At 43.3% G+C, this 20,786-nt stretch overlaps 1 protein-coding gene across 2 annotated transcripts in view; it reads left to right on the top strand.

Annotated features, from left to right (window-relative positions):
• LAMA1 (laminin subunit alpha 1) overlaps window positions 1-20,786 on the top strand; it is a 163,423-nt gene that overhangs the window by 13,440 nt on the left and 129,197 nt on the right. The gene's annotated exons all lie outside the window — the stretch shown is intronic.

Below are 20,786 nucleotides of genomic sequence, written 5' to 3'. Positions count from 1 at the left end.
GGCTCCTCGGGGTGGACGCTCTCCCACAGGGCCTCCTGGATCCTGACAGCCCCCCGATGGACCCCCCCCGGATGGGAGCCTGCAGCAAGTGCAGCCAGACTGATGGCAACGACCCCACAGATTCACTGGCATGCCCAGGGGCAGCTCTGGCTCCATGTGGCCGAGTGCTGTGGTGTCCCGAGTGCGGGCACTCAGGGCACTCCAAAACAGGACTGCTTTGCTGTGTCTCATCGAGGTAGACAAGCAAGCTGGTAACCCTGAGAACTGTCTGTCCAGGGTGGGGGTAGGGTCCCTTTAAGCACAGAGCTCAGTTAGCCTCAGGCAGCAACCCTACACACTAAGTCCTAATCTGGTGCCCTGCCGGCACTCATTCCGGCCAGCCTTAACTTCGGTTCAGGGTCCACTCAGTGTGGATGCGCTATTTCGAAACAGCAAAACACTATTTCAAAATAGTTTTTGTGTACAGATGTGTTATTTCGAATTAGCTTAATTTGAATTAACTATTTCGAATTAAGTTAATTCGAAATAGCTCTGTAGTGTAGACATACCCTGTCTCGCTCTGTATTTTTTCTCCTTTCCCTCTCCTTTTTTCTCCCCTCCCTTCCCTTATTTATTCTTGCATCTGAACTTCTAATACTCCTGTCGAAGAAGTGGGTTGCCCCCACAAAAGCTCATGATACCTACCATCTACATGTTTTGTTAGTCTTTAAGGTGCTTACTAGTCTGTTGCTTTTTAAGTTTTTCCTTTTACAGACTAACTCAGCTATCCCTCTGAAGCTTTTGTTTTTACTGTTAGTGGCAAATGACCTTGGAGATAGACACATATCCTCTGCATCCTCTCTCATTTGTTTAAGCTTTTCTTTGCTAACAGTTTGCAGTGATTTAGGCTGGCTTGGTGGGAAGGAAAGGAATGAGTAGAAAAAGTCTTTTTAGTCAGTGTACCCAGTATATTTGCATATATTTTTGGGATACAGTCTGACCCCAATAGAATAAAACTCTACTTTCCATACACTTCAGAGCGCGCTCTCTCTCTCTCAAAAAAAACCCCAAACAAACACAAGTTCACATTCCATTGTTTTCTGCTTTGGAATGTGGTAAGGGAAGAGACTCTTACATAACTTTAGCATCTTACACCAGGGAGGAATACACTGTTTTCCTTTAGTAAATAAACACCAATAAACCACCAATAAACAATTAAAGCAACACTTATTTAATCTATAATTTTCTTTTCGTTTTCTGTCACTTGTTATGTCAACTACACTTCTCAGCCCACTGACTCCTTTAAAAGAATTTCATAGTGTTTTGGACAGTCTTTATTTTTTTCTCTAGTTTTCGTTATATTCTACTTTGAAATAGTTGGCTGGTGAGTAGAAAGCCTGTTGTAAAAGGCACAACTGTTGACTTGCATTTAGAAAAAAAGTTTAACCTTCATGAACAGTTTATAAGGGGGGAATAGTAAAGTTGACTACAATCATTCTTGAACAGTCAACATTGTTGCTCACTTCAGTTTCTAATTTCTTCCTGAATTTGATAGAACACTTGTTCTTTGTGCTGTTGCAATGTTCATGCTTTCCCCGTGCATTTCTAAAGACTATGGCATTTATCAGCATGTCGTCTAACTCAGTTCAGAGCTTTTCTAGACAATACTGAGTTTAAAACACCAGTAACTGCCAATGCCTGTCCATATTAAGGCTGAGCTCTCTTTGTTGCTGCCAGTGATAGAACGTAACTGGTGGTAGCAACAGTGGGACATTTTTGGCAAAAAAGCCTAGTGGAGACAAACAAGCCTTTTGTTGCTTACATGGAAGCTGGGGAAGAGAAAGAAGGGAAAGACCTAGGTCTTCTGAGGTTTGTTTGTTTGTTTGGCCTAACTAATTTGGTGAATTCTCTGCAGCTGTCTTTTAAATGCCTATCAGATTATTAAAATGCAACCATTTACAAATCTGAAAACCATGCAGTTGCCTGCAGAAGGGGCTAAAAACTATCCAGCCAGGATCTAAATGGAAATTATCTTTGTTTACAACTAACTTGTGTCAACTGACATTACACCGGCCAGTTCTGTTCTATGCTATTAGGGTGCATCTACACTGCAGTGCTATTTTGGGATCCCAGAGTATCTCAAAATAGCTATCCCGTGTCTTCACAGCAAGCCCATTATTTCAGGCTTAATATTCCAATGTCCCTGTAAACCTCATTCTACGAGGAGTAATGGACATTCGGAATAGCACTTTATTTCAAAATTTGACACTGTGTGGACAGCACCAAATGACGAAATAAGCTATTTTGAAATAGCATTGAAATAAGATACGCAATTTGCGTAGCTCAAATTGTGTATCTTATTTCGACTTACAGCGCCGTGAAAAACCTTAAAAAACAACAAATAGTAGCACCTTAAAGAGTAACAAAACATATAGATGATATTATGAGCTTTTGTGGGCACAACCCACATCTTCAGATGACCGGTTGTGTAGATGCACCCTTAGTAAGAAATACAGTGGAACAATGGAGCCACTCGCTGGGGGAAGATCATGGCCTGGTTTGCAGGTTTTATATTTATATAAAACAGGTGCCATGTACTAAAATGGTCCCCTTATCTGAGCCTCTGTTTAGGCCAGGATGACCAGATTTTCCAAAGTAAAAATGGGGCACTGAGTAGGGCTGGCCTGAGCCATGTGGAGTTGCTGCATGCCAGAGTGCCCCTCCTCCCCTGCACAGGGCTGGCCCAAGTGCTTCCCTTCAATCTCCCCCACACCACATGCGATGGCCTGTGTGGCACCCGCTGCCCTCATGCCAGCTGGAGTTGGAGCTTACTACCTGAGCCTCATACCACCAGGGGCTGACAGTGTGACCCTTGGAGGAAGTGGGTCTGGCCCACGAAAGCTCATCATCTAATAAACCATCTTGTTAGTCTTTAAAGTGCTACATAGTCCTGCATTTTGCTTCAGCTACCCCAGACTAACACGGCTACATCTCTACCACTATTCTCCTTGGTAGCAGGGCTGCTAACAGAATTGTTAGGCTCCTGGGAAGGGTGTTGGTGGGGGCAGCTTAAGGCTGCTGAAAGTTGGAGGGCCTCAGGTGGGAGGGGTGGCGGTGACCAGGAGTCCCGGACCCTTGTAAATTCAGGGCCCCTGGGCAGGCGTCCCTTTTGCTCCCCTCTCAGCAGCCCTGCCTTCTAGACTGATGATCAGATTGCAAGACCAAATTGGACCAATGCTTATTTTTGCCAAAAAGCTAGAATGTCTGGGACAAGGCTCTTATAAGGGGGACTGTCTTGGCCAAAATTGGATGTGTGCTCAACCTGTCACTGTTACTGTAGTGGAAATTCAATTAGCTGAGTTTTTGTAGCAGAGTAGTCAACCTGTGTCACATCAAGACTTTATTAAACTGGTTGAATACAATTCATTACTTGATATTTAAGCATACTGTGAATTTCATTCATGAGAGTGGGTCAAAGCCACCTTTGATGCAAATGTTAGAGAAGTGACTGTACAAAATAGTGAATAAGGTAGATCATACATTATAGCTTATAGGTCTTGCTTTATATTCCTATAGAACAAATATAGAGGATTATTTTTTTGCAATTATCTACTGTTATTATTATCAAATTTCTGTGATTTTCACCATTCATCAGGCAGGATTACTCACACAGGGTGGCTACGTCTACACTGGCCCCTTTTCCGTAAGGGGCATGTAAATTTCACCTATCGTCGTAGGGAAATCCGCGGGGGATTTAAATATCCCCCGCGGCATTTAAATAAAAATGGCCGCCGCTTTTTTCCGGCTTTTAAAAAAGCCGGAAAAGAGCGTCTAGACTGACCCCGATCCTCCGGAAAAAGCGTCCTTTTCCGGAGGGTCTTATTCTTACTTCGAAGTAAGACGCTTTTAAAAAAGCCGGAAAAAAGCGGCGGCCATTTTTATTTAAATGCCGCGGGGGATATTTAAATCCCCCGCGGATTTCCCTACGACGATAGGTGAAATTTACATGCCCCTTACGGAAAAGGGGCCAGTGTAGACGTAGCCATCATGTCTAGACTACATGCCTCTGCCAACAGAGGCATGTAAAATAGGCTACCCGACATAGTCAATGAAGCACAGGGATTTAAATATCCCCGGCTTCATTAAAATAAAAATGGACGCCACGCTATGTCGGCTCAGCTGATCGTTGGCACAGCACGTGAGTCAAGACGCAGCTCGGTCGATAAGGGAAGCCTTTGGCGACCGCTCCCTTATTCCTAGTGACTCGTGCGCTGTGCCAACGATCAGCTGAGCTGGCACAGCATGGTGGCCATTTTTATTTTAATGAAGCCGGGGATATTTAAATCCTCTCTTCATTGATGTCGGGTAGCCTATTTTACATGCCTCTGTCGGCAGAGGCATGTAGTTTAGATGTACCCACAAATGTTACAAAACTGAACCCTTAAATGTGAAGAAATTGCTCAATAAAGAAAGGTCTGGGGATCCTATGTTACTGCTGGCATAAATGAGATTTAATTCTACAAAGTACAATGGAGAACATAGCTCCAAAGTTAGAAAGTTAGACATTGGAACAAGGAAAAACTAAAGATAAGTGTACTCTTGGAAACTATCTTTGGGTATGTCTACACTAGCTCATTAGTTCGAGCTAGGTAGGGTAGTCAGGGCAACCGGAGTTGCAAATGAAGCCCGGGATTTAAATACCCCGTGCTTCATTTGCATGTTCCTGGGCACCGTCATTTCTAAATCCCTCTTAGTCCGAATTCCGTGCCCGCGGCTACACGCGGCATGGAGCAGGTAGTTCGAATTAGAGATCTACCTCCTCGTGGAATGAGGAGTAACGGTAGTTCGAATTAGGATCTCTAATTCGAACTACCTACTCCGTGCCACGTGTTGCCACGGGCACGGAGTTCGGACTAAGGGGGATTTAAAAATGGCGGCGCCCGGGAACATGCAAATGAAGCCCGGGGTATTTAAATCCTGGGCTTCATTTGCAACTCCGGTTGCCCTAATTACTCTACCTAGCTCGAACTAACGAGCTAGTGTAGACATACCATTTGAGAGTTTGATAAGGAATGTGACCTCAGCTTGTGAAGTCTAAAACTATAGTCTATTACATATTTTATGTATTTAAATGGTATAACATTGTATTGCTTTTTGCCTTTCATAATTCTTTTGTTTTCCTTCAGTGTTTGAAAGTCTCATAAACAGCTGCCACTGTATTCTGTGTAAATGTTTTCAATAAATGAAAATCTATTACTGGTGAACAACTTGAACATGGCCTCTTTGTTATAATTGCTGACTCTCTTACATTTTAAGAACACTAATTTGTGAATGAAATCAGATCCCTTCCATATATTTTTGTGCTCTGAAAACTGGATCTGTAAAAAAGGCCCATTGTTACTGCTATTTCTATCAGTTCTTCCTATGTTTTCCCAAGTCACATTGCTTTGTTCACAGGCAAATTCTTTCTTTGTTAATGACCGCACAGAAAGGCCAAGAGTTGTTGGTAAGAAGAAAGGAATCAACTGGTTACCCTGCAGAATGCATCAGTAAAATTTTTGGGAAAGATATGGTTTCAGTCTTTATTGTGTGTGTGTTGATATACAGTTCAGAAAATATTATGTCATTCCCTTGATCTAATACCCTGTCTGACTTCAGATAATTGTTATTTATGTCCCAGTAGTTCTTTGTTTTCTAATTCTGGGATGAATAGGTTTTTTCTTATCTAAACTATAGCAGAGCAGGGAATTGTACCTAGATTACTCAAATCCCAGGTTTTTGAGTAATTACTCAATTCATGACATTACTCTTTCCTGTTAAAAGAATATTTTAAATTTTCACATACAGTAGTCATAAGTTCTTGGAAATTGATGCTTGAAAAACAAAGTATCTTTCTATAGTCTACTTTTAGGTTATGTTTACACTAGTACTCTTGTCAATAAAACTTTTGTTAGTCAGGGTTGTGAAAAAACACCCGTGAGAGATGCTATCCCTAGACATAGCTACTGCTGCTCATTAGTGGTGGTTTAATTATGCTATCAGCACAGAATAACTGCATGGGAGACATTACAGCAGTGCAGCTGCATCGGTACAGCTGCACCAATGCACAGGTAAGTACAGCCTGAATAATTTTACATACTGTTGAGTTTTACAAGAGGTATGGTTTTACTACAAGCCATCATTTTGGAAAGAACTGTAATTCCGGTGGAAACTAGATAAGCATATTCAAAGAATACTTCTGTAATCCAGAAGTATTAAATCCAGAATAAAAGTGGGCTTTTATAAAAAAAAAAATCAATATTTTCAGCTCGCATTTATTTGAATGGTTAGTGAGGACTGGTAAATCTTTATAAAAAATGTGGATGAAAACAAGACTCTCTAAATTGAACCTTAGCATTATTATTAGAACACAGTGCTCAGACAGCATTATAATAGGTGGCAGTAACAAACTTCTAAAGTAGATACTGTTTACTAGACTAGTTTGGGCTATAAGGATCTATAGAGCAGCAGCAAGGCTGAAATTTAGAATTCTAAGGCTCAAAATTGTCGTCTTAAGCCATATTTTTCTTTTAGCAGTAGTAAGCTTGGACCCATTCTTGCTACTAGGATCTAAAGAGAGCTTTAAAAGAATCCTAACTATGAGTATAATATAGCTTTATACCCTGCTCATTTAAGCCCCTTTCTGTGTGGTTGTATGCTCAGACGAGTGGGCAGTCTCCTACTGAAGACCTATGGTTTTTTGAGACACAGCCTTTTTGTCTTGGTTACTTCTCAGCATAATGAATACAAATCAGAGTAGTTTTAAAAATACTTTAAAAACATTTATTTCAATTTTTAAAATTTAAACTTACATAAGAATAACCGTACTGGATCAGACCAGAGGTACATCAAGCCCAGTTCCCTGTTTTCTGACTGTGACCAGTGCCAGGTGTCCCAGAGGGAGTGAATAGAACAGGGAATCATCACGTAATCCATGCTATGTTGCCCATTCCCAGCTTCTGGCAAACAGAGGCTAGGGACACCATTTCTGCCCATTCTGGCTAATAACCAGGGCTCGACAAATAATGCAATCTACTCGCCTACGGCCGCAGTTTGCCGAGCCCTGCTAATAACTATTGTTGGACCTATCCTCTATGAATTTATCTAGTCCTTTTTTGAATCCTATTATAGTTTTGCCTTCAAAACAAGTTTTGGCAAAAGAGTTCCACAGGTTGACAGTACACTGTGCGAAGAAATACTTACTTTTGTTTGTTTTAAACCTACTGCCTATTAATTTCATGTGGTAAATCCTAATTTTGTATTATGGGAAGGAGTAAATACCTCTTCTTTATTCACTTTCTCCACACCAGTTATATTTCCCTTTAGTTGTCTCTTTTTCCAAACATGGAAAATATCAACTAAAATGTGAAATTACGACCTCTCTCAAAGAGCTAAATTCCCTTGTATAAAATCAATATATTCATTGTGCCTTGTACTGCATATCTATTGGAGTTGTGAAAACTTCCAAAATTTTGAACTTTTGTTTCCCAGAATGGGAAAGAAGCCCCATAATTTTGTATAGACTGGCTCTCCAACTATCCAGGTGTAAACTGGCTGCTCAACTCCCAGGAAACCACTCACTGCCTGATTTCCATTGAAATTTTGTCAAAATTTATGTTCCTTTGGAATATTTTGATAATAATTTCCGATCTGTAATATCTACACAACTGTTACTCTACTGGGACTAATAACAAGGTTTTTCAATTAAGCTAGTGGTGCCAACCTTGTTTCACAGGAGGGCTATACAAACCTAAGGATAACTTTGTGTGGCCCAAACAGATTCTCACCTGCATTCTACTACCGTATTTTCCGGTGTATAAGACGACTGGGTGTATAAGACGACCCCCTAATTTTCCAGTTAAAACATAGGTTTTGGCCTATACTCACCGTATAAGACTACCCCCCCTTCTGAGGCAACACCATTTAATAACATCAGATTTGATTTAAATCATTTTAATTAAAATGGTTTTGACTTGCAGGTACTTAAAATCCTTCAAAATCCTCATCATGTTCATCCTCTGACATCATAAGTTCATCAATGACATCTTGTGGTACATTTGTAAGACAGTCATCATATGGATCTAATTCCGAATCGGATGGTGTGGCTTCAGCTTTGGCTTCCCCTTCATCTTGCCACAAGAAGTCGTCCTCCATACCATCCAAAGAATTTGATATGCCACACTTCTTGAAAGACTTGATTACTGTTTCTGCACCAATATCATTCCAGGCTTTTATGACAAAATTACACAAAACATCCAATTGTGGCGCACGCATGTTTCCTCCTTTTGTGAATGACTTTTCGCCACTAACCATCCACTCATTCCACTGTTCTCGAATGCGATCTTTAAATGACTTGTTTAGGCACACATCCAGTGGCTGTACCAATGATGTCAATCCTGCAGGAATAACTGCCGCATCTGTGTTTATTCTTGCCAGCCTTTTCTTTGTGCTGGTAGTTAAATGAGCCCTGAACATATCCCACACCAGTAGGCTACGTTCTTGACGAAGTCCACCTGGTCGCCTACTCCATACATTATCAAGCCATAGCTTTACCCCTTCTTCATCCATCCAGCCTTTTTCATTCACATGCACAAAAACTCCAACAGGGAACTTGATTTTCGGCATTGTTTTTCTTTTAAAAATAATCATTGGTCTTAGTTTGGCGCCATCAGCTGTACATGCTAGTACCACTGTAAAACTGGACTTCTCATGTCCTGTTGTTTTAATTAACACTGTTTTTGCACCTTTTGGATTAACAGTTTTATTTCCAACCATATCAAAATTCATAGGAGTTTCATCCATATTTCCGATCTGACTTAACGCATAGCCATGTTTCTTGCGCTGTTGTATTACATATCGATGGAAAAGACTTACTTTTCCATCGAGATCTGCAGGTAATTTTTGTGCAATTTTGGTCTTTTGCCTCAGTACCAGATTATGCCTTTCCATGAACCTAGTACACCAGGATACAGTGGCCTTAAATCCTTTGCTGTGATCTGGGTTAGATTTGCCCCACTGAAGTGCAAACATACGTATTTTGTTTCGTGTCACTACATAACCATTTTGACGATGCTCATGCACCATGTCTGCTACGTGCTTTTCAAGTTCTGACCAATGTGGGGTGCTTCTTCTTAATGCACACTTACTACTTGGCATACTCTTTAATGCATCTTCATTTGCTTTCCAGTCTCGGACCATCTTTTCTGTTACTCCATATTGCCTTGCAGCAGCACAGTTATTATGTTCCTTGGCAAACTTTACAACTTTCAGCTTAAAACTGGCTTCAAATTTCCTTCTTCTTGTTGGAGCCATGATGGGGTCTTTTCTACCCACCCACTTACAGAAGGTTGGAGACCACTGCTTTAGATCTACTGAATAGTTACAGGGCTTCCAACAGGGTTACAGAAAAGCCATATTGTTATAGAGAACCTTTCCAGACCAAGGCCAGCAGGATCCAGAAGCACAGACAAAGATAGGTAAATACAACTGCAAATAGACTCAAACCCTCAATCTTTTGATCCAAAGTCACACACCTTGTCCTTTAGGCCATGCAATCCTCCCACCCACTTATAGAACGTGGCTATCCCCCTGCCGGGCGCCAGGGGGCGTGGCCGTTCTCCCGCCAGGCACGGAGGCGGGGGGGGGGGGGCATAGTCACGTGCATAGGGCCGGTGCCCCCTCCAAGGGCTGCGTGCCGGGGTCGGCGCTCCCTGCGCCAAACGCCGCGCGCCCGGGCGCTCCCCCCGCCAAGCACCCTGCGCCCGGGGCCGGCGCTTCCCCCGCCGCGCGCCCGGGGCTGGCGCTTCCCCCGCCAAGCACCCTGCGCCCGGGGCCGGCGCTCCCCCCGCCAAGCACCCTGCGCCCGGGGCCGGCGCTTGCTGGCGCTTCCCCCGCCAAGGGGGGAGCGCCGGCCCCGGGCGCGCGGCGCTCCCCAGGCAAGCGCCGCGCGCCCGGGGCCGGCGCTCCCTGCGCCAAGCGCCACGCGCCTGGGGCCGGTGCTCCCGCTCACCCCCCCCCTCCCGCCGGCACTCACCGGGCGCCACGTGCCTGGGGCCAGCCCCAAGCACCGTGTCAGGGATCAGGTATGTATGCGCGGCGTATAACACGACCCCCCCATTTTTGGGGGATGTTTTTTAGTGTAAAAGGTCGTGTTATACGCCGGAAAATACGGTATATATTTTAGAGAGTTTGTTTATTTAATCAGGGACTCCTCCTAAAAGGTAAGAGCTAAGACCACCAAATTTGGTATATAGCTTCCTATTATCATAGCTTAAAGCAAAACAAGAGGTTGGTTGTGCCAAGAAAATGGAATACGCCTGGAATGGGATTGCTTCTTATAAAACCAAACAGAAAGAGAGATTCACCAAAGCAAGTACAGCCCTCACAATTGACATAACTGAGGCTACAGCTACACTCTCATTTTTTTGCAGAAGAGGATATGCAAATTGTGCTCTCATTTGCATATCTTCTTCTGATTCTTTTTGGGGAAGAGGTTTTGCTGAAAAAAGCCCTGTGTAGATGAGGTCATTTTTCGGAAAAACCCCCTTTTTTGCAAGATCCCTTATTCCTCAAAAATCGAGGGTTACAGGGTCTTGTGAAACAGGGTTTTTTCCTGACAAATGGTCCTGTCTACATGGGGCTTTTTATCGGCAAAACCTCTTCCGCAAAAAGAATCCGAGGAAGATATGCAAATGAGAGTGCGATTTGCATATCCTCTTTCTGAAAAATAAAATGGCAGTGTAGCTGTAGCCTGAGTGAATATTGAAAAAGATTGAATCAAGATGAGCCAGAAAAATGGGATGAACCTGGAATAGGTTTGCTTCTCAATAAACCTTTCAGAAAAGGGCTAAAACAGAGAAATTGGGAGTAGTTTTCTGGTTTGGCATTACCGGGAAATGCCAGATAAATCTGCTAGCGATTTACATTTTAAGTTTAGCTTGTTTTGTAGTCTTCAGACAGATGGTTTCTATGTACTGCGTTGCCTGTTTACCCACTTGTATAAACTAAAATTATGTAAACATGACATCAGAATGCTAATGAATAGATATATTGTATTGAACCAGGCTGTGGACCTTATGAACTCCTCAGGTGAGTTCTGTATGGCCCGTGGGCCATTGATTGACCACTCCTGATTTAAGGGAATATGGAATACTACTACGTGTGTAGCGTAATAAATATACCTTTTAGGTATTGAGTACAATGAAGAGTGCCTTTTGCTACACCCCTAGAATTAGGACATCCACCACTTACTTATTCCATGTTCCATCTCTATCTTGTTCCAGGCATTCATGCTTGGCCTGTGCTCTGAACCTAAAATCTGAGCTGAGTGCACTGAGGAATTGAACTGAATTGAATTGAAGTTGATTCTTGGACATTGTTCTTCTGTCTCCAGTACTCTGACACCTGAAAGGTCATAATGTGACCATGTAGCCCACTGAACTGTGTAAATAAAACATAATTTTCTATCCTGCATTTCTGAGGCTGCAAGTATTAGTCAAGTCTCAATGCTTTTGAGTTTCCCCTTGGCTAGAATTTAAACAAGCATGTTTCATGTTAATATTGAGCAGTTTTGCTGCGGTTGCTTCGCTCAGCTCCTTTTGTTCTAGAGAGAGGAACAAGACAAGGCTGTTGTTTATTTCTGTACCTTTTAAGTCATTGATACTGAGCCTGGGACCAGGAGCAATAAATTAGTTGAAGGAACATTCAAAAGGGCCTCCTTTCTGCCCTATGACAGGATTTGGTTGACCCCATTTAGTTGCTCAAAAAAGAAGGGTGATTTTTCAAAGTAGTGCATGGGCGGTGCATGTTCTTTGAAAATATAATCACTTTATTGCGTGCCCAAACTTCCTGGATGCTCAGATTTGATCTGGCATTCAGCCAGTGGCACTATCTGATTGCTATATGCTCTCCAGGTCCTGCTGTTTCCTTATGTTCAGTTTTCTGCCTAGTCCTAGGTCACTACAGACGCTTCATCAATCCCCTCATGGAGCACCTATGCTGTCACATTAGAAGGATTAAAGAAAGAAAGAAACAAAAACCAGCATTTATTTAAGCCCTCATGCTTCAGGGAATAAGACAGTCTCTGATCATTGTGGGTTAGTAATTTTATTCCTTTATGTCCTCTGCAAAGTTTTTTGTGCTTTCATCTGAGTATCTTGTATTGCTCTGTTGGTGCATTGATCTAAGATGACAGTTCCTATGTTCCTAGGAATATATTTCCTGAATAATTTGATGCTGGGTATGGATATCTATATGGGTGGTCGGTGAAGGCAGGGCTGGGGGAGGCAAGCCCCCAGTCTCACCTCTAGCCCTGTCCCTTCTGCTAGGCCCCACCCCTTTCCCACCCCCAGGAGGCAGGACAGCACACCATGTGTGTGCTCCCCTCTTCCAACCATGGGGAGGGGAGAGGCGGGGAAGTGGGCACGTGCTCGCTGCAGCCTCCCCAGTCTTGATGGAAGGCACACCGTGCCATGCAGCCCAGCCGAGCCCAGCCCACCCTTTCGAGTGGCGCAGCAAGCCCTGCCTCCTCCCTGCCCCGTGCTCTGGGGTTGGAGCGGTTGAGCTGGGCCGGGCCGCGAGGAGCACTGGGGAGGGAGGGAACTGGGTGTGCTGCACCACCCAACCCTGCATCTCCAGCCCCGGAGCACTGGGGGAGGGAGGAGGGCGCACCACGCAGCCAGGCCGGCCTCCCCTGTCTCTGAGCACTGGGAGGATGGGTGCTGGGGGCAGCAACACTCCGCCCCCAGAACACCTACAGCAGGCGCTCTGGGGGCAGAGTGGTGGTTTGGGAAGGCAAAGCCTTCTCCTACCTTACATACCCGACGCTGCTGGATATCTGTATGAAAATGATTTGTTGTCTGTAATCCCGTGGATCATGGCATTCTGATAGTGCTTGGGCACAAAGACAGCTGACTCCCAGTTCCCTGAAAAGATTTTGCAAGGATAGCAAGTGCAGTAGTGACCCTGACTGGTGTGGTGGAATGGGGGTGCTCTGCAGTACAAAGGGGATCAAGATTTGTTGACTCCATTGGCAGGATTCACAGCTTCCCCCCCCAATGCTGTCCGTTCTGTGTCCCAGCTGGCAAGGGTTTAGAGGGGTGAAAAAGAAGCAAGCATGAGTGGATTTGCTGCTCAGTAGGTTTATTGGTCATGTTCCACTGTGGAAAGGAACATTTACTGTGATTCTGTGGCAGTGCTGCTACACAACAGTCTGCGGGGGGTAGATTCCTTCTTTTCCCTAGTCTCTGAAGAAAATCACTTGGGCTGTGTGCAGAGTTAAGTATTTGATTTTTAATTCTTCTCTGTGTTCTGCCAAATTATCCAGCAATTGCATGGGTCAAGCATTAATGTGAAAAGGTCTACCACGTCCAGATTGCAATCCTTGAAAGGCAAAGTCGTTACAAACAGGAGAGGCAGACTTCAAAAGTGCCACTGTCTGGATTCTTAGAGTCAGAAGTACATTCCAATTTGGTATTAACTTAGTGCTTCAGGTGTAAATCTTATTCAAGGTCAATTGGTGTATCTTGGGCACTATTCATTTCCTGATACTGTTGTGTTTTACTGTGGGAACCTCTTTTGTTTTGAAAAAATGGGCAACTGAGTAACTGAAGGAGAACAGATTAAAGACAAACTTTGAGTTATTATGTGAAGGGCTGGACAATGATCAGAAAAAGCATGTATGCTTATTTAGGTTAACAGTGGGGTCTCTTTCTTCCTTGTTTTCTCAGAGTCATTGTTGCCACTTTTAAAGTGGTGGGCACTAACTCTTGCAGCTGCAAAGCAGAAAGTAGGGAAAAGAAAAAATGCAGACTGCATTATTAAATAAATATATTTGTTTCTATGTGGGATCTTTGAGTACAAATGGGAAATAGACACAATTGCTGGTTAATTATTTTAGCAAATGAAATTCAGTCAACCAAATCTTAATTGTGTAGCTGGGAAAATCATCCTTCAAAATGTACACAAGTTAATGATGTGATAATGGAGTCTAATTGAATACCTAAGGAATAAAACAACAAGAATTGCATATGCGAAACTTCCTTTCTTCCCCGAGGAGAGATTAGATACATCTAATTTAATTTACTGTGCTGGGTATTTGTGAGAAAAGGTTAGAGTAGATCATTGTCTTTCAGAATCTAGACAGTTGCATACTGGATAACATTTATGAAATACAGTGTCTTTCTCCAGACACTGTAAGCTTATGATACCATAGTATTCCAGGTGTAGATATTAGTCAAATTGGTGCATCTTGAACACTATTCATTTCCTGATATTATACATTGTTTGTCTTTAATTTCTTCTCCTTCATTTACTCATCTTTTCTCCTTTATTTGGCTCAGTTAGTTCTGACAGTATCTCCCTGCCCCCGATACTGTAAACAATGGCATATTTCACAGATTTTTTTTGGAGAGTGGAAATGGAGGAGAGCCCTTGAACTCATCACACTATGTAACTCAGGAACATTTTAACTTAGAATGGAATGTTCTAATGCAGTGATCTCCAACCTTTCGTGACTGCCGGGCACCCAGGGGCGAGGCTGCTCACGCGCCACACTTCCGGGGGTGCGGCCACGCATGCGCTGCACGCTCGGGGGTGGGAGCTGCCCATGCGCCCTGAGCCATTGCTGGCACCGCGCATGTGCCGCACGCCGGGGGCAGGGCCAGCCCAGATGTTTCAGTGGGCGCACATAAATGCTCTGGTGGGCGCCATGGCACCCGCGGGCACCACGTTGGGGACCACTGTTCTAATGTAAAGCTGTGAAACTCACATTTGGTTTTGGTGGATTTATACTCACGGTGGGCTTGCTCTTGCATGGTACAGAGCAATTCCTAAACTTCCACCAAATTGCCAGTGACCAGATTTATCTAACATTCATTGTTTTGAAGGGTAACTAGAGATTAATTGGTTCCATTGGGGGTTGTAAGTACTCAGCATCTTGGAGGATCAAACTCTGAGTCATTTGTTTCTATCTGAACCCAAAGGCTAAGTGAGAACTGTAGCTCTGTTGCTCTGTATCTTCAAGAAGAGCTGCCATGTGATCAACTGTCACAAGTTTAATTCTGTCAGTGTAATTATGGGAGCCAGTAAAATGTTTGCTCGAAAGGGAGAGCAGTGCAAGATATTCAGATGAAACTCTGTTTTGCTGCTGATTTTGAACCCAATACTAATATGACTTGGGGTTTGGAATGAAACTTTCACACAATACCTTTCTTTAGTGCCTCTTTTCTTGGCACTAATCCATGGTTTTAAGATTTGGAGGTCATTGGGTGTGTCTAGACTACATGCCTCCTTCGACGGAGGCATGTAGATTAGCCAGATCGGCAGAGGGAAATGAAGCCGCGATTAAAATAATCGCGGCTTCATTTAAATTTAAATGGCTGCCCCGATCTGCCGATCAGCTGTTTGTCGGCAGATCGGGGGAGTCTGGACGCGATGCCCCGACAAAGAAGCCTTTCTTCATCGACACAGGTAAGCCTCGTGAAACCAGGCTTACCTGTGTCGATGAAGAAAGGCTTCTTTGTCGGGGCATCGCGTCCAGACTCCCCCGATCTGCCGACAAACAGCTGATCGGCAGATCGGGGCAGCCATTTAAATTTAAATGAAGCCGCGATTATTTTAATCGCGGCTTCATTTCCCTCTTCTGATCTGGCTAATCTACATGCCTCCGTCGAAGGAGGCATGTAGTCTAGACACACCCATTGTGGGGTAGGCTGTGTCCCATGTAATTGCCGCCAGTGAAACAAATGACCCTGGAGGTGACAGAGCTGAGGAAGGCTCGTTGATATTGGGAACTCTGAGGGTGCATCCACACAGCACCCTAAACTTCAAATAAGATACACAATTTGTGTTACGCAAATTGCGAATCTTAATTCAAAACTATTTCAGAATAGCTTATTTTGAAATTTGGCGCGTCTACACAGCGCCAAATTTCAAAATAACTCTATTTCGAGCCATCCCTTATCCCTCATGCAACGAGGTATGGCGAAATATTTCGAAATAATGGGCAGCTTGTGTAGATGCAGGGTAGCCATTTCGGAAAACCTTTGGTAATCTTCTTTCCTCACCCATTTAGGCTTCATCTATATTTCTTGGGGGCGGGGGGGGGAAGGAGGGATGGGAAGAAGGGCACGTTTTTCTCATGCTCATACTAGTAACTCGGGAGTAAAATTAGAGTAAATGAGAAAAGAATCAGGACCTTATTCAGCATGTGGCATGCAATGATATCAGTGAGTTGGCCAGAAATAAATATTCAGTTTTACAGAAATACTCATCTGATTCCAATTAAAACATTTAGTGAGAATAAAGATTATGCCTGATTCAGCAGTTATAGTTTATAGCTCTTCTCCCTCCTGTCCTCTTTAATGTTTTCAATACAATACAATTAAAAACACACAGAACACTATTCAGATTATATTTGAGAACATTAGTATTTTGCCACATTTTGAGCTGAAGTTAAGATTTAAACCGAGTTAAATGCTTCAGGCTTTTCATGGGAGTGTAATTACCATAAAGACAAAGACCTCTTTGGTTAAATTGTAGTCATTTTTAGCTCTGCCTTAGAAAAACAAAACACTGCTATTAAAAGTTTTCCTCATATATGCTGTACAAACTTGAGAAATGAAAGAAGGCATATGTTACTGGAAATGCAATTGGAATTATTTCTATTTAAATAATCATTAATTTAATTCTGTATAAATGGAAAAAAATCCATTTATGGCCAGTCTCAGAAATAGCCTCTTTGCTCCAGCAATACATTTATGATTGCTTCTGGCACTCTTAATATGCCATACCTGATCTAGAAGTAGGGGCTTAATTGTGGCCCATCATTTTAAGTCTTTAAACATAGCTTGGAAGTTTTTTCTTTCCCAAAATTACTTCTGATTTTAACTTCTGCACAGGAAAGGGAGTGACTTCAAAATCTCAGACCAATAAACACAAATGATATTACCGCCTTGAAGTGAGCTTAGTTTTCTGGAGTATATTTTATAGAAAAAAAGCTGGAAAACAGAAAAAGGTAACTAGGGGCTGTAATAGAAACAAAATACAGGACTATGTAGCACTTTAAAGACTAACAAGATGGTTTATTAGATGATGAGCTTTCGTGGGCCAGACCGACTTCTTCAGATGAAATAGTGGAAGAAAATTGTCACAACCACATATACCAAAGGATACAATTAAAAAAATGAACACATATGAAAAGGACAAATCACATTTCAGAACAGGAGGGGGATGAGGGGGAGGGGGAGGTAAATGTCTGTGAGCTAATGATATTAGAGGTGATAATTGGGGAAGCTGTCTTTGTAATGGGTAAGGCAATTAGATTCTTTATTCAGACCCACGCGTATAGTGTCGAATTTAAGCATGAATGACAGTTCAGAGGATTCAAAATACAGGATTATGTAGCACTTTAAAGACTAACAAGACTAACATTTTTTTGATCTGAGGAAGTGGGTCTGGCCCACGAAAGCTCATCATCTAATAAACCATCTTGTTAGTCTTTAAAGTGCTACATAGTCCTGTATTTTGTTTCAGCTACACCAGACTAACATGGCTACATTTCTATCACAGTTCAGAGAATTCTTTCAAGTGCAGTCTTAAAAGGCTTTTGAAGCAGGATTCAGGTAATTAAGTCATTGAGACAATGTCCTTTCTGGTTGAAATGGCAATGGCAAGGGGCTGTAATAGTGACTGTCCTTCCTGCTGGGAGTGAAGTTTAAGCTTCCAGCTGCATCAGAAATCTACCCCTTTCAGTGTAACAGGCGTGGGCAATAATTTTTAAAAGGGTGCTACTTCAGAAATTTTTTAAGTGGCCCTGGGCCACCCTGGAAGGGGTGGGCCTCAGGCAGAAGGGCCAGAGCCAGATCAGGAGACGTCGTGTGCTTCCCCCAACCCCGATTGGCCTGGGGTGGGAGATCGTGAGAAGTCTTCCCACTTGCTCTGCAGAGAGAAAAGGCACCTAGTGGGAGTTGGTGCCTAGTGGGAGGAGACCTCATGTGCTCCCCCTGTCCTCAGGTTAAACAGGGCCTGTGGGCGGGGGAGCGCGCGAAGTCTCCTTGCTCCTGCAAGAGTGCGCAGTGGCTAAAGAGACACTTGTCAGTTTTAAAACATCTACCATGTCTCTCTAGCCCATTGGTGGGCAAAGGGCCCTCTGCAGGCTGGATGTGGCCAGCCAAGCTGGTGAATCTGGCCTGCGGTCACCTTGCAGTCAGGGCCTGGGGGCGGGGGAGTGTGCGGCAGCTAGAGACACACACACCAGCTGCTTTAAAACAGCCTGTGTTTGTCGCTAGCCGCTGCGCGCCCCTGGCAGGGTGGGGACAGGACGTGAGAGACTTCGTGCACTCCTGGGCCCCATGCAAAGCTCCCCCAACCAAAGGCTCGTGGCAGCTAGAGATAAACGCTGGCTGTTTTAAAACAGCTGGTGTCTCTATAGCCAGCCTGTGTTTTTGCAGTAGTGAGGAAACTTCAAGCGCTCCCCCACTCCAGGCCCTAATTGGCCTGGGGTGGGGTAGTGGTAGGGTGGGCATGGGACAGATCAACTGGCTTGGTGGGCTGGATCTGGCCCATGGAGGGCCGTTTGCCCATTCCTGGTCCAGATCCTTTACCCTGTCTTTTTCCAAGGCTATAGGGAATCCCCAATGGTATATCTCTTTTTCCCCTCAATTAGGGTACAACACCAATGCCCCTCAGAAACCGAAGGGGTTGTTAAACCACCCATACTCCAACCATAGGGCCCTCAGCCATGAATAGCATCAGGTCTGCCCACTAACTCTCTGCCACTTTTCTTCCCTCAAGGCTCTTTTCTTACCTTGCCACAGCCTTTTAATTGCTCTCCAAGGACTTAGCTCTTTCTGACCTTTAAATTCTAGCCAAAATAATACCTTCTCCTCTTCCTCCTCCTCCTCTTGCTCCTCCTCCTCCTCCTCATGGTATCATATCCAGCCATCCCCAGGTTTTCCCAAGCCCTTGACCTAGCGCTCCAGCCTCTTCCCTAATCACTCAGTAAAAAAAGCTCATGACAAATCCCAGTCCTCATCTGGTCGCTTAGGGTATGGCTACACTAGCCACCCTAGTTTAAACTAGGGTGGCTAATATAGTCATTCGAACTTGCAAATGAAGCCTGGGATTTAATTATCCCGGGCTTCATTTGCATGTTCCCAGGCGCCGCCATTTTTAAATGACCAGTAGCTCGAACTACCTGCCCATGGCTACAGGTGGCAAGGACTAATTAATTCGAACTATTGTTAGTCCTCATTGCAGATATTTAAATCCCGGGCTTCATTTGCAAGTTTGAATGACTACATTAGCCACCCTAGTTCGAACTAGGGTGGCTAGTGTAGCCATACCCCTGGTTCCTATAAGAGAGGCTTATTTGTATATCTGCCCCCTTTCCAGCATTGTTCATTGTAATAGCCTATAATTCTCAGTGGGACTATAATGTACATTGCCTCTGGGAACTTTCAACCCCAAAATGCTTTGGTTCTTCACTGAACTGGAATAGGATCATGATACGTTAGCCTGTCTTTAAGGGACAGTTACAAGGATCATTGTGCATTATTGCTATAACCGCAGAGGTTAAATGTAGCCACGGATACAGCACAGGGCATCCCCACTATATGTCATTTCTGCTTTAACGCTGATGCTTGTAGGTACTGTTGCGTTCTAAGTCCTCCCATTCCCTGATCTTATATTGTGCCAAAAAAAACCCCTACTAATTTGTGCAAATGCAAGTCAGCTCTATGCTTTATGTCGTTTCACTATATGCCCACTTTTTTATATAGTGGGGAGGCCCTGCACTACTATGGTGACCCTTCATTTTTGGCAGAGTTTAAGATTTCATTAGAAAAAATATTAGCTATTAATTTGGGGAAGGTAATTAGTTGTTTCATTGTTTTGATGTATATGAAGCTGGTCTTTGTCCCCCTCTAGTGGTTGGATTGAGTAAAGAGTTTAATGAGCCTCTTGCCTTAAATAATTACCCCTGTTATCTGAAGCAGACAACCTGTCCGTGAATTGTTATGAGTAGAAGCAATACATGAGTGGCACAGACTGCTCCCATTCCTATCAGTGGACTGTACTGAAGCAAGATAGTGATAATTTTAAATCATTATTTACAATTTCTTGGACCCAGAATAGCTGGAGCTCACTGCATTTCAGCTAATACCTTTTCCGGATATGTGTCTATGTACTATGACACAAACTGCAGAAGGTGGGAGGCAACACATGAAAAATCCTTCCTTAAACTTTATAGGACTGCAGGAGAGCAGAGAGCAAGGCACTAAAATTCAATATGTACGGGGATGTGCAGGAGCTCGAATAAAGCATAGCAGTTCTAAGTACATTGCCAAAGTCATTAGTATTTCCGCATCTGTGAATTCCAATTAAAGGTCACCTTCCACAGAAATGAGATATCATTTATGTAAGTCTTCATACCTAGGCACTTTTAAATTTGTCTCCTGGATTTCATTTATTTTCACTGTGGAAATAGGTTTCAGTTTCCATCCTTAAAAATAGCTATTTTATTCTTCATTAACAATCCAGGCATGACATAGAATGATAGTGCTATTGGACTCTTACAATATCTGTGAGATAATGCAGAATTCATTTAATGAAGGTTACTTATTCTCAGCATATTTTTTTCAATTTTCCAGACACTCAGACATACACGGGGAGACAGACATTTGCTATAGAACCCCATATGGTCACACATATCCATCAATAACCATTACTTTTGTTTTAATCATTCATCTTATTACATGACCGGTATTCTT

The sequence above is a fragment of the Pelodiscus sinensis genome, chromosome 2 (assembly GCF_049634645.1).
Source record: "Pelodiscus sinensis isolate JC-2024 chromosome 2, ASM4963464v1, whole genome shotgun sequence".
Lineage (NCBI taxonomy): Eukaryota > Metazoa > Chordata > Testudines > Trionychidae > Pelodiscus > Pelodiscus sinensis.
The sequence above is the reverse complement of the archived record's forward strand: the minus strand, read 5'-3'. Positions and strand labels throughout refer to the sequence as shown.